General features: G+C 40.6%; 1 protein-coding gene and 1 non-coding gene across 8 annotated transcripts in view; both read right to left on the bottom strand.

Moving 5' to 3' along the window:
• lama2 (laminin subunit alpha 2) overlaps positions 1–14,969 on the bottom strand; it is a 342,464-nt gene that overhangs the window by 290,701 nt on the left and 36,794 nt on the right. The window lies entirely within an intron of this gene.
• trnak-cuu lies at positions 14,200–14,272 on the bottom strand. Its single transcript has one exon. It is a non-coding gene; the product is annotated as a tRNA-Lys (tRNA).

Genomic DNA, 14,969 nt, shown 5'->3' with positions numbered 1-14,969 from the left:
AGGGCCGAATGGCCTACTCTTGCACCTATTGTCATTTGCCACTCAATTATTATATTTGTTTACCTCACTGATTATTTCTAACCCCCCCCCAAATTCTTTGACAGGTTGAATAGAAATGTCCCCAATCACTCATTGTTTTATTAATTGAACACGTAGATGAACATCCTCAGGAGTGTAATCAGATGGAAACTGATTCAGATGCGATGTTTAAGAACTTGTTCAAAGAAGGGGCATATTTTAAAAGAGTGACAGAGATACTTGCAGGGAATGTGTGAGGAGGTTATTGTTTGTCTTTAGTTTTATCTTGAACCAGGACATCTGAAGATTCAAAGTTTAATATAGTAATTGTGCTGATACTGACTCCAACCAACCACGTAATGAATATCATCCATTCCGAAGGTTTTATTTTTCTGATGCCATTTAAACTTCACTTGGATTTCAATCACTTCAATGGAAAAGTAATTGGTATTGGGTAGCATTGGAACAAAAATTTGCCCATATTAACTGTAATATAATAATGTATGCATGTTGGTAGGTGCAATCAAAACAAAGATCTTTTATCATTGTTGTGTTATGAATACCACAGAAAATATGATGTACTCTCAAGATCACATTAAATAGAATATTATTGCTTAAATATATAGTTATTGGACTTTGCATTTTGGAATAGTCCCAGCTGAGAGGAAGACAACAAAATACTGAAAATATAGGGGGTGAAAATGACTTCAGGACAGTTTGTTAGGAAAATGAAGGAAATGGTAACAGAATACTTATACAGCTGAGTGAGTGTAATTTTATGGATGAGAAATTGTGTTCAACCAATTGATGACATTTGACAAAGTGACTAGCATGTTAGATAACAAGGAAGCCAATGGATGTAGCAAATTTTGTTATATTGGTCTGTGAAGTGCCCCATAAAAGATTATCGCATTAGATAAGCACCTGTGGACTTGAATCTAATAGGTTAAATCCAGGGGGTCAGATATGGGGCTTTATGTGTGGGCCAGATATATTGTCAGTGCAGAGGGGCTAGGAGCAAGGCCAAGTGTGCATCCAGAGTCAAGGTCTGAAATAGTACTAGGTGTGCAGTCAAAGTTGGGACAATGGGAATGTTCAGCACTGGGAACCTAAGCAGGAAAGCAGCTACGATCAGGGTAGAATAAGGGGCCAGGTGTAAGGCTGGACTCAGGGTCAGGAATGAGAGAAGGTATGCAACTGGAGTCAGGGTCAGGAGTAGTACCAGGTGTGCAGTGAGACCCAGGTTGGTCAGCATGGGACAGGTGCTTGATTATAATCTGATTTCCATACATGACTACACTAAGATCATTCGTGTGCTGCACCTGTTGATCATAGCCTGACTCAACTGTGGAATGTAATTAGGAATGTAATTTGCCTAACCTTATTCATACCTAATCCAATTTAAAGCATAAATATTGCATTCAAGTGTAAGTTAAAAGGCTCACTACAGTATGCACCAGATTGCACAATTTGAAGCTGAAGAATGCAAAAGCTTTGTATCAATGGGAGATGGGACAACCCTCTCCCACAGACCCCCCTCCCCTCCCCCCCTCCCCCCCCCCGGTCGCTACGCTCCCTCAGGCTTGGTCTCTCGCACTTTTTGTCACTCCCAACTCTTACCCAATGTTGGCAGCCCTGACAATATTGTAATACAAGGAAACACTACAGCCTGTCTATGCCTTGCAAATCACGTGGAGGTTATTGCAAAATTGGTTGTTCGTGTTGGAGTTAAATGTGGTCCGGAATTTCTCTTCTTGGATGAGAAAGATCCATAACATTACATTCCTGTCAATTCAAACAACAGAGTTTTTAACTGTATATCCAACACTCAGTTTTGCTTCAATACGATACTGAAGTGTCTGCTGAAGTTTGTGCCAGAGTCTTTATTGATGAAATTGTTTAGATTTGTCTTTAAATGGTAGAATTTGGAATAATTGCCCAATAATTATGCTTCACGATACCCCAAGTTTGTCCAGGTAATTGCCAAATCAAAAGAAATAAAACAATGGAAATAATTATTGCAGCAATGGTAATTTTATGCCAACAACACATCTTCACCATGCTTTGAAATCTTTCAGCGACTGATCAAATTAAGTGACACAAACAACCCATTAACAATAATTAAAACAATTATGCAGGTATTCAATATTCTCTAGCTGCACTAAAATGATTATGTTGCAAATGATCATTCCACATAAAACATTTCACATGAGCACAACGGAGAAAGATTTCTTAAATTTCATAGATTTTATAGTGTGAGAAACGTTCTATCTATTTGACGTGAAAATTCATTAGGACAGAGAGATCTCTCTATTTCGTCCTTACCTGGATACAGCCTCATATTTGAGCATTTGAGCAACTGTTCAGAATACTGGGTGAGCCGATATAAAGTCTACAATACCAAACATCTCAACACATCTCTATCCAGGTGGTGAGCATAAGTGGATCTGGGAACAATGATTTAACCTGTAAAATAGCGGAACACTATGCTTAAAAGACATGTGGACATGCACTTCAATAGGCAAGATGTCGAAGGATACAGGCAAATGGGCAAAAAAATTGCCATGGATTTGGTGCGCCAAAAGGCCTGTTTTCTGTTGTACTTGGGAGTATCTCATGTGTGCCCCAGCCACGTACCTCCCATTAGAGCGGGTGTGTGTGTGTGCGTGGGTGTGTGTGTGCGCGTGTGTGTGTGTGTGTGAGTGTGTGTCGGTGTGTGTGTATTCAATAATACTTAGTAATGTGTACACCTCTTCCATCGCACAACCCAAAATAACTAATCTTCAAAATGCCAATACTATGCCATGTGATATATGGCTGTGGAGGCCAAGTGAATGGATATTTTTAAGGCAGAGATAGATAAAGTCTTGATTAGTCCGGGTTTTGGGGAGAAGCCAGGAGAATGGGGTTGAGAGGGAAACATTGATCAGCCATGATTGAATGGCAGGGTAGATTTGTTGGGCCGAATGGGCTAATCCTACTCCTATCACTTATGAATTTATGAGCTTATCTGGTTCTTCACTGATACTTGTCCGCAGAAGGTGTGGCTCCGAGCACATTGTGGTGCAATACATGAAATTATGAATCAAATTTGCATTACATACAAGTCTTTTTGCAGGCACGTGCAGGTTATGCAGAGGATAATTTGATCCATTCTGAACAATATGTAATGTGTAGAAATAAAAAAAATTAAAAATTGAAGATTTGGATCACACTGACAATTGCTAAAGTCTGCCTTTAAATCTTAGATAGTAAAGAATTTCTAAACAACTAGATCTGTTATAAATAGATGGGACAACATTATGAGTACAGCTAAATTGGGAGCATCATGTCTTCAACATAAGGAAAAGGGATTATTATGGTTCCCTAAGGAATCAATATGCTTAATCAATATGCTAAAGCATTGCTTAAGCCTTTGGGTCATTTACAGGACTTCAGTGGGACTTGTATCAACTGGTGTTCATCCTGTCAAGGTCATAAGCACTCAATTGCCGAAATTCCCAATGAGCCTAATACATGATAGGTTCAGCAATATTCCAATGCGTGCCCTTCAAAAACACAATGGCGTTGGCATATTGACCAGGAGACTCAAGAAACTGCAGATGCTGAAATTTTGAGCATGAAAACAAATTGCTGGGTCAAGCAGCATCTGTAGAGGGAAATGGACAAATGGCATTTTGAGCCAGGGCCCAATCTGAAATGTTGTCTGTCTATTTCCCTCCAAGGATGCTGCCTGATCCATTGGATTCACAGAGTTTGTATTTTTACTTAAAATTCCAGCATCTGCAGTGTCTTGGGTCTCCAGGGCCTGACAGAACCAGGAAGCGTTCAAATCACCAACCAATGGTTCTGAACTGATACTTTTACCCTATGCTTGCATTAATGAAATAAATGTGTCCTATATCTGTCCAATTTGTGGCTATGTCCTGCGGGTGAACAAGAGGGAGAAGACTGAACTTTATTGCCTTCCATCACAGGGAGAAATGTTGATTCCACTGTGGTGGATGTTTATGTTAAACTATTGTGTATTGTGCTCTTTTTATTCGTAATGGCTGTATGGCAACTCAAATTTCACTGTACCAATTGGTGCATGTGACAATAAATGTGAACTTGAAAATGAATCCTTTCAAAATATGTCTAGGATCTGAAACAGATTTTCTACATTTAACAAAACTTGACTTCTGTGGACTCTTTTGGATGGATGCATAGAAACATAGAAAATAGGTGCAGGAGGCCAATTGGCCCTTCGAGCCTGCATCGCCATTCATTGTGATCACGGCTGATCATCCACAATCAGTAACCCATGCCTGCCTTCTCCCCAGATCCATTGATTCCGCTAGCCCCTAGAGGTCTATCTAACTCTCTTTTAAAATTATTCCAGTGAATTGGCCTCTACTGCCTTTGGTGGCAGAGAATTCCACAAATTCCCAACTCTCTGGGTGAAAATTTTTTTCTCATCTCCGATTTAAATGGCCTCCACTTTATTCTTAGACTGTGGCCCCTGGTTCTGAACTCCTCTATCATTGGGACCATTTTTCCTGCATCTAGCATATCCAGTCCTTTTATAATTTCATACGTTTCTATAAGATATCCTCTCATCCTTCTAAATTTCAGTGAATACAAGCTCAGTCTTTCCAATCTTTCCTAATATGACAGTCCCACCATACCGGGGATTAACCACGTGATCCTACGCTGCACTGCCTCAAAAGCACAGATGTCCTTCCTCAAATTAGGAGACCCAAACTGCACACAATACTCCAGATGTGGTCTCACCAGGGCCCTATACAACTGCAGAAGGACTTCTTTACTCCTATACTCAAATCCTCTCGTTATGAAGGCCAACATGCCATTAGCTTTCTTCATTGCCTGTGGTACCTGCATGTTTACTTTCAGTGACTGGTGTACAAGGACACCCAGGTCTCGTTGCACTTCCTTTTTTCCTAATCTGACATCATTGAAATAATAATATGCCTTGCTTGTTCTTGCTGCCAAAGTGGATAACCTCACATTTATCTACATTATACTGTATCTGCCATGCATCTGCCCACTCACTCAACCTGTCCAAGTCACCCTGCAACCTCCTAGCATCCTCTTCGCAGTTCACACTGCCACCCAGCTTTGTGTTATCTCCAAATTTGCTAGTGTTACTTTTAATCCCATCATCTAAATCATTAATATATATTGAAAATAGTTGCGGCCCCAGCACCGAGCCTTGCGGCACTACACTCGCCACTGGCTGCCATTCTGAAAGGGACCTGTTAATCCCTACTCTTTGTTTCCTGTCTGCCAATCAATTCTCTATCCATGTTAATACCCTACCCCAATACCATGTGCTCTAATTTTGCCCACTAATCTCCTGTGTGGGACCTTATCAAAGGCAATCTTATTACTCCCAGTAGACTCTATGTACGAAAATAAGATGGACTGTAACACATGCATTTTAATTGTGCATAATCTTGAATAGTATTCAGTTTATTTTGAACATTTAAAAAAAAGTCAATTTTGCCAGTTCAACAGACAAACTGATGAAACTTCAGAATTAAGTGAGATTATAAATTCTACAAACTGTTTTATTGCCATTATATGTAGTTATATCACCAAACTCACCTCACCAAATTCTTGCCCTGCTGGATAAATCTATATTTGATTGGTACTCCAATCATTTTAAATAAAACTTCTTTGCATTGCTTCTTCCTAAATCAAAACACTAGAAATAAACACATATGCTAACAAAAGCAAAATTAATAATTAATGTACCAAAACAAATATCCAGCAGTTTTACATCAAGAATTATTGCACAGATGCAATGGATCAGAGAAGAGTCTAAAGCAAACTGCACCCTCCAGGGAAAATTCAGTACAGTCTGTTCCATTTCCTTAATGCGTATTTTGTTTTTCCTCCTCCAAGCTTGTTAACTCTTCTTCATACGTCTGAGGCAATAAATAAAACAGATGTCTTGGCCTAGATACTTAAATCCAAGGTCACAGCACAGATTCAAAAAGATACTGACTTTCATGATAAAATGCTGTAACTTTGCAACTGAGGAAAAGCTAAGAACAGGGAATTGTAAAAAATCCTGTATTTTGTGGCAATACGATTGAACAATTTTTCATTTCAAAGAAAATCCTCAGCAATTGCCAGAGCCCCCTGCACTGCTTCGGCAGCTGCATCAGGTCATTTAATCAAGCACCTGGAATTTAAATGCATGTTCTCCCACAGGAGAAGAGTGTGACCACTCTGAAATGCAATGTAATCGGCTAATTGTAGCTGCTTATGCTATTTCTCCAAACATTCTACTGCCCAATGTAACTGCTGAAGATGGAAGTAACACCTTATCAATTCAAGATCAAAGTTGCAAATGGTTCTACTTATACAAGGGGCATTCTTTCTCATCCATGACTAGAAGTGCTGAAGCACTTCTGCTGCAGAGTACTCAATTAAATTGTGGAATGTGACAAACATGCTCCTTGATTTATGTGAATATCGAAAAGAGAGACAAATTTAGGAAGTCTTCCATTTCTGAACTAGTCTTAAACAAACTAGAAGTGTGTGTTCATTGTTCAGGTCTACAACCCATTAAATAATGATGGGTGGGAGCAAAGCAAACACTTTAAAAGCTGAATTTTATATCTAAACGTCTGGAGAGTAAGTTGTGTATAAAATTTAGGAAACATAAAAAAACCAGAGGCAAGAGCCATACCTGAAACACTGAACCTTTCTGAGCTATGGGATAGATATTTCTAGAAGTAGGAGGTGCATTGAAAATTATTATCAGAAGGTCAATGATTCATTTTTCAGGAGAGAATGCTCAAACTTCAAAGGATTCGAAGGATACAATGGACATTTATTATCACATACACCAAATGGTGTAGTGAAATTTGACTTGCCAATGCAGCACACGAATTAAGATAAGACACAACATTAAAGAATTTAACAATAAACATAAAAACATCCCCCCACAATGGTTCCCACTGTGGGGGAAGGCAGCAAAGTCCAGTCCCATCCCCTGTTCACCCATAGTCGGGCCTATTGTGGCCTCCGCAGGCAGTCCGATGTTTTCAGGCCCTCTTGCCGGAAAGCTGGAACTCCGGCGTCGGGTGAACACTCCTCAGCGGCTTGGAAATGTCTGGAGCGGCCGCTTCCTCCCCAGCACCCGTAGTCCTCAGGCCATGCTGGCTGGAGCTCCGACTCTGACTGGAGACTGGACTAGACTGGAGACTCTGTAATTTAGATGGTCAAGAAGGTAACTCACTTCTTATCATCTCAGTGGTTGGGGTAAGAGAGATGGGTGAGATTGAGTGAGGTTCTCAGACCAGGGACATCATCAAGGGTCATGCCTTTCAGGAGTAAGGCTAGTACATGAAAAGTGTGCTTCATCTTTGGAAACCTCTTCTCAAATGGCAATCATTGCCAAGTCAATGGACAATTAAAAAATGGGATTATACATTTTGAATTAATTTTCTACGATTTATCGAAGGAAATTAGAATAATTATGGGTTTAATGGGTTAGGTCATAGATCATGCAAGTCTAAGTGGATGTCTAAAATATTCACTCCTGTGACAAAGCAACTGTGAAAGCCTCATCGCAGATGGATTCTTCCCTATGCAAGATGATAGAAACGCAAAACAGTTCTGAAGAATGAAGAACCACATCAAAGTTAAAGGATTAATAAAGCAAAACAACAATGAATACAATGCATCTTCCAAGATAACATCTTATAGCCATGTCAGCAGTATGTGTTATGGCATTACAGTGGTTAAATTGCTGGATTAGAAACGCATATCTACAAAGTAATCATCTAGAAAATGTGAGCTGAAAATACTATTATGCCAGTTTAAGAAATTTACCTCCCTCATATGAAAACAAAGCTGATACCAGTAATCATAACCAAAAGCTAATCTAATTGCTACAAATATGTAACTGGCTCAGTCACGGTCTTGAAGGAACAAAATCAATTTTATCCCCTCTCCATCTGCCCTAACTGTGACACTCACATGATCTACTCACTTCTGCCTCGGAAATCGAAGTAAAAAGATAATTCCAGCAGACCAAACAGTATCCACACAAAGCAATTGAGGATAAGCAATAAATTAGTCCTTGATAGTGATGCCCAGAAATGACAATTTGTGGAATGACAGCACCAAAGCATGGACCCGCTCTTGAACCATTCACTGCTATCTCACTAAAGTTACACATCCAAAATGGAGCCAAGTTGAAAGCTAGAGTATTAATTCATTCATAGGGTTGTTATATGTACCTTCATCTGTTAATCAAAAGTTCTCAAACTACTCTCTATAAATGTTTGCAAAAAAATAAGTGGAAGTTGAGTTGGATATGGTATTGCACCTTACAAGATTCAAAGTAACATTTGTTCTGTTTGTTTAGTCTGTTCTTCTGGCTTCCCACCACTAACAAAAGATCTGGCCTTATGTACAATATCTCAACCATTATGAAGAGCAGGTAATCCAAATCACTTGCATGAAGGTTGCAGGTTCTGTTGTAATAGGGCTAAATAAGGTTCAACTTCATCTTACAATTAAGCAAGGTCAAAAGCAGTCAGGTATAAATAAATGAGGACCAAACATCTATCTGCAGACAAATTCATTGCCGTTTACTAAACATGCTCAAATTGGCCCATTCTTTATTTGCTTGCATTTCTATTAGAGCAATCGCCCCGACGCAGGAGTTTCGATCACCACGACGGGGGCTTCCATTGTCGGCTGCGGGGGCTTTGATTGCCCCGACTGCGGATGGTTTGACTGCCCCGACCGCAGGAGAACAAAAAGGAAGAAGATTGAACTTTATTGCCTTCCATCAGAGTGCGGAGTGTGGAATCTGCTGTAATAGATGTTTATGTTAACTTTTATGTGGTTATGTGTTGCTTTTCACTTAGTATGGCTGTATGATAACTCAAATTGCACTGTACCTTAATTGGTACATGTGACAATAAACTGACCTTGAAAACTTGAATCAGTAAACTGATCGTAATGCCCTGATCGCCATCCTCAGATGCTGAAATCCTTCAATGTAATCACCACCTTAACCAGTCCCTATGATTATTAATACATTTTAACTATTTGTTTTTCACAAGTTGCACTTGAGGCACTTGTTAATTAATGACCAATGGCTCCTTATTAAAACCCAGGTTTGTAAAATTATTGATTGTCACTTGGAGCAGAAAATAGTAAATGTATCTCAGGTGTTTCCTTATAGATAGAATCTGACATTTCTTGACTCCATAATTAAATAAATGGTGTCATGCTTTGACTCAACATTGTGCAATAGCATTATCTAATCTTGTTATCACAGGTTATCTAATTCGAACATGCATAATTCTAAAACTTCAACAAAGTATATGCTTTGATCTTTCTTCAGGTAAGGAATCTGCTTTCTTCAGAATCAGAGGACACGGGTTCTCAGGATAAGGAGTCACCAGCTGAATCACGAGGAGAAGTATATTCCAGACAGCTGTGGATAGCGAGTCATTCAGTGTACACATTTTAGGGCCACAGGGAAAAATAAAGAAGGTTGGCATCATTTGGTAAAATGGTATAGGCCAAAAATTTCAAAAGAAACTAATTTTCAGAAATGATCTTTCATAAACTAATACACACACGATGAAAGGTCTTCAACCTGAAGTGCCCTTCATTTCCCTTTCTACAGGTGCTGCCTGACCTGATGAGAACATTCAGATTTTTATTTTACATCTAAATTAAGTTGGTATAGATCCTATTCTTTATCAAACCTTTGTGCTTTTTCCAGGCCTGCGGACAATAGACGATAGACAATAGACAATAGGTGCAGGAGTAGGCCATTCGGCCCTTTGAGCCAGCACCGCCATTCAATGTGATCATGACAGATCATCCCCAATCAGTAACCCGTTCCTGCCTTCTCCCTATTCCCCTGACTCCGCTATCTTTAAGAGATCTGTCCCGCTCTCTCTTGAAAGTATCCAGAGAACCGGCATCCACAGCCCTCTGAGGCAGAGAATTCCACAGACTCACAGCTCAGTGTGAAAAAGTGTTTCCTCATCCCCGTTCTACATGGCTTACCCCTTATTCTTAAACTGTGGCCCCTGGTTCTGGACTCCCCCAACATCGGGAACATGTTTCCTGCCTCTAGCGTGTCCAAACCCTTAATAATCTTATATGTTTCAATGTGATATCCTCTCATCCTTCTAAACTCCAGAGTAAACAAGCCCAGCCACTCCATTCTCTCAGCATATGACAGTCCCGCCATCCCGGGAATTAACCTTGTAAACCTACACTGCACTCTCTCAATAGCAAGAATGTCCATCCTCAAATTAATGGACCAAAACTGCACACAATACTCCAGGTGCGGTCTCACTGGGGCCTTATACAACTGCAGAAGGACCTATTTGCTCCTATACTCAACTCCTCGTGTTATGAAGGCCAACATGCCATTCGCTTTCTTCACTGCCTGCTGTACCTGCATGCCTACTTTCATTGACTGATGAACAAGGACCCTCAGATCTCGTTGTACTTCCCCTTTTCCCAACTTGACACCATTTAGGTAATAATCTGCCTTCCTGTTTTTGCTACCAATGTGGATAACCTCACATTTATGCACATTAAACTGCATCTGCCCACTAAACCAGCTTTGTGTCATCTGCAAATTTGCTAATGTTACTTTGAATCCCTTCATCTAAATCATTAATGTATATTGTAAATAGCTGCGGTCCCAGCACCAAGCCTTGCGGTACCCCACTAGTCACTGCCGGCCATTCTGAAAGGGACCTGTTAATCCCTACTCTTTGTTTCCTGTCTGCCAACCAATTTTCTATCCATGTCAGCACTCTACCCCTAATACCATGTGCCCTAATTTTGCCCACTAACCTCCTATGTGGGACCTTATCAAATGCTTTCTGAAAGACCAGGTACACTACATCCACTGGCTCTACCTTGTCCATTTACCTGGTTACATACTCAAAAAATTCCAGAAGATTAGTCAATCATGATTTCCCCTTCGTAAATCCGATCTGCGCACGCACGTTTTTTAAGATTTTTGAACCTCGCTAACTTTTACGACATTCAACTGATCGGAACGAAACTTGGTGCAATCGCAGCACAGGAGAACAGTGAGTGAACTGGCGAAAAATCGTAGCGCTATCGCAAACCGTTTTTGCGCAGATAGAATGACCGCCAAACCGGAAGATAACAAGATCAGAGTTTTAGTTATGTATGGATAGAAAAAATTTGGGATCGCATGACAATTAAATATCAATAATTGAATTCATAGACCAGACCATCTTTCCATACATGAAGTTTCACATCCCACCCATGTACCCCTACGTTGTGGTCTATGCGCTCAACTAACTCAGCATAGAACAAAGAAAACCCTTGCGCAGGGATGTTCAGAAAATTGTTCAATCAGAAGGTTATTCATTCGGAAATTGGTAGACATTGCCCTTCACGTGTGATGCCCTCCCACCATCAAAGAGATGAACAGGATAGCAGAATAGCAGTTGTTATCAAAGACCCACATCACCCTTGCCATTTTCTCATTGCACCACTGGCATAAGAAAGGTGGTACAGGGGCCAAAACACTGAAATCTCCAGGTTCAAGAACAGCTTCTGTCCAGCAACCATCAGGCTCTTGAAACTGCACCACCCTAACCACTACCCAAGCAGCTTAGTCTTCTATGGACTTTATATTTGATTCCACCACAGACTTCAGCTTTGCCTTATTATGTTTAATGTTACATTACAGATTATTCATTTGTTGTATTAATGATTACTGTATGCTTATTTGTATGCAAGTCTGTTAATGAGACTATTAAGCAGCACCAAGTAAAAATGCAATTGCTCTGTTCCAGTGCATAAGACAAGAAGGGTCTCGATGTGAAACTTCACCTATTCCTTTTCTCCAGAGATGCTGACCCACTGAGTTACTCCAACTTTTTGTGTCTGTCCTTCCTTCCAACACAATTCTGCAATTCCTTCCTACACAAACTCTCTTTACTCTTGTTTCTCATAACCTCATACACCAAGCCATTGGCATATGGCCGGTGTGGGCAAGTTGGGCCGAAGGGCCTGTTTCCACAATGTATCACTCTATGATTCTATCGGGTGGCGTCGTCAGCGATGGCAGCCTCGCCAACGGTCTGTCTGTCTTTTTGTCTATTTTGTTATTTTTAGTGTGTTTGAAAAGTTTATGTTAATGGTCTCCGGTTTGTTTTATGTGGGGGGGGAATGGGGGGTCAGGGAAAACTTTTTTTAATCTCTTACCTTGCCAGAGATGCGATTGTTTTCTGGATCATATCTCCGATTGCTCTGCGGCCTAACATCATGGAGCTGGCGGCCTTGCCCAAGACTGACTTTGAGCCCCACCGTGGGGCAGTGGACTTACCATCGGAGCCTGCGATCCCTTGCCTGGGATCGACGCTTCAACTGCAGCTTCGGATTCTAACATCGTGAAGCTCACAGTCTCGGGTAGAGACTGATGTCGGGAAACTCCAAAGTCGCAAAAGGTTCAACTAGCCCCGACCCGGGTTTCGAACGCCCGGCGTGGGGGAACTGAGATCCCCCCGATGTGGGAGCTTGATCGCCCCGACGCGGAGGGTCCGACTGCCGGATACGGGAGCCAAGATCGTCCTGTCAATGGACGGCTCGAGACCCTCGACCACGGGAGAACAAAGAAGGGAAGAGATTGAACTTTTTTTTTTTTTTCGCCTTCCATCACAGTGAGGAATGTGGAGTCACAGTAGTGGATGTTTATGTTAAAATATATTTTGTGTGTCTTGTTGCTTTTTATTGGTATGATGACTGTATGGCAAAACATACTTGGCTAATAAAGGATTATGATAATGGTTATATGCGAACCTTGAATATTTTTAATGATTCAATCTCTGCAATTCTCTGCTATGCTCCTAGTTCTAAATGCTCCCACAAGGGGAATAAGATCACTTTGATTCTTCCAAACTCCATTTAGCATGGGCAATTAGTTTGATCTTTCCTGACAACTTCATCCCAGGAATCAACCCAGTTAATTTCTCTCTGCAGAAGAGATGCAAATTTCACTACAGTTCCAATTTGCGTTATTCATCATATTCCCACCTCACAAAAAAAAAGGGTTCTTATGGCAACATTAACAGATTCAGATCTCTGCTTAAGAATGGCCATAGTGGCTGCACTAATTTGGATTTGGGGTAATTATTTTTCTTCACGATTAATTAACATGATGCATCAGGCTGGAAACATAACTTTCAAGTTCAGATTTATTTGAAATCCAAACAAATTATTTCATAGAAACATAGAAATTAGGTGCAGGAGTAGGCCTCGCCTTCGGCCCCATCCAATATGATCATGGCTGATCATCCAACTCAGTATCCTGTACCTGCCTTCTCTCCATACCCTTTGATCCCTTTAGCCACAAGAGCCACATCTAACTCCCTCTTAAATATAGCCAATGAACTGGCCTCAACTACCTTCTGTGGCAGAGATTCCAGAGATTCACCACTCTCTGTGTGCAAAATGTTTTTCTCATCTCGGTCCTCATTTCAAGCAACTATGCACAGAAAATTGAATTTGTAAAGCTTGATATTGGCTGCAAAGTTAAAATGAGGGATTTGGATTTTTTTTTTAATTGATTAAATGTGAGGATTATTATGCAATTGTGCCATCACAGCACTAAATATAAACTCCACAATATGGTGTATAAAAGTTTCCAAGAGGATAAATACTACAATAGCTTTAGCCTAAATATCTACCAATTTCAACAGATGATGACTCCTCACCAGAAAAATGTATTGAAAAACTGCTCCTTCGCAAAATGCAATCTTGCCATAAAATGACTTAAGAGTGTACGGAAACAAATTGTCTATATGACTGTGTTTAATTAAATGATATCTTACTAAGGTCAGCTCAACATGTAATATAGGAACAAGATGTACTTATGAAGTTGTGTAGCTAAGGACCCGAGGGACAATTCTTCCTGGAGCATGCCCAAGGTTATGAGACTGGAAAGGATGTGTGAACATCTGGCCTTATAGTATATAAGGGGGGGGGGGGGGGGTGGGGGTTGCTGATGCATAGTCAGAAATCAGGCCCAGGCAGCTCAACATCCATCTCCTATGGAACTAATGGTTCTCTATTGTCACAGAGGCATTGCACAGTGAAATTCTTGCTCCCGTCGCCATATTTAGGTGCCAAAGAGAGTGCCACCCAATGTGGGACTCGATCCCATGACCCTGAGATTAAGCGTCTCATGCTCTACCAACTGAGCTAGCCGGGCTTGGGTCAGGTCTTTTGGACATTTTCTTGACATTGACGAGATAAATTTATATATAACTCTGGTACAAACCACTTGCCGCCTGTTTCTTCATCTACTGAAATCTGAGTTCAGTGAGGGGTGAAGAGAAAGAAAATAGAGATGGGACTACATAATTAGTTATAAATGTAGTCTACAAGATCGCAATTTAGATAAGGCACTAATATTTGGCAGTATTTTTGGCTCAGTGCATCAGTGTTTAAATATAACCCCCCCCTCCCCCCCTCCAATGTTACTATTAAACTGTTATAAAACCAACACCTTTGTATTTTTGTGTGTCATACATGCTGAATTTGTGTGTGGAAAATTATATGTTGTAAATCAACCATCCAAAATCTATTGTATTGACTATATTGATGAATAATAATAGGAAAAATAGGTTGCAACATTTACTTTAGACTTCAGAGATACTGCACGGAAACAGGCCTTTCGGCACACCAAGCCTGCGCCAACCTGCCATCAGCCCATACACTAGCACTATCCTACATATTAGGGACAATTTACAATTTTACCAAAGCCAACTAACCTACAAACCTGAATGTAGGTGAGTGTGAAAGAAAACTGGAGGATCCGGAGAAAACCCACATAGTCACAGGAAGAACTTACAAACTGTACAGACAATACCCTTAGTCAGGATCGAACCTGGGTCCCTTGCGCTGTA

The sequence above is a fragment of the Amblyraja radiata genome, chromosome 5 (genome assembly GCF_010909765.2).
Source record: "Amblyraja radiata isolate CabotCenter1 chromosome 5, sAmbRad1.1.pri, whole genome shotgun sequence".
Classification (NCBI taxonomy): domain Eukaryota; kingdom Metazoa; phylum Chordata; class Chondrichthyes; order Rajiformes; family Rajidae; genus Amblyraja; species Amblyraja radiata.
This window is presented reverse-complemented; position numbering and strand designations above follow the sequence as displayed.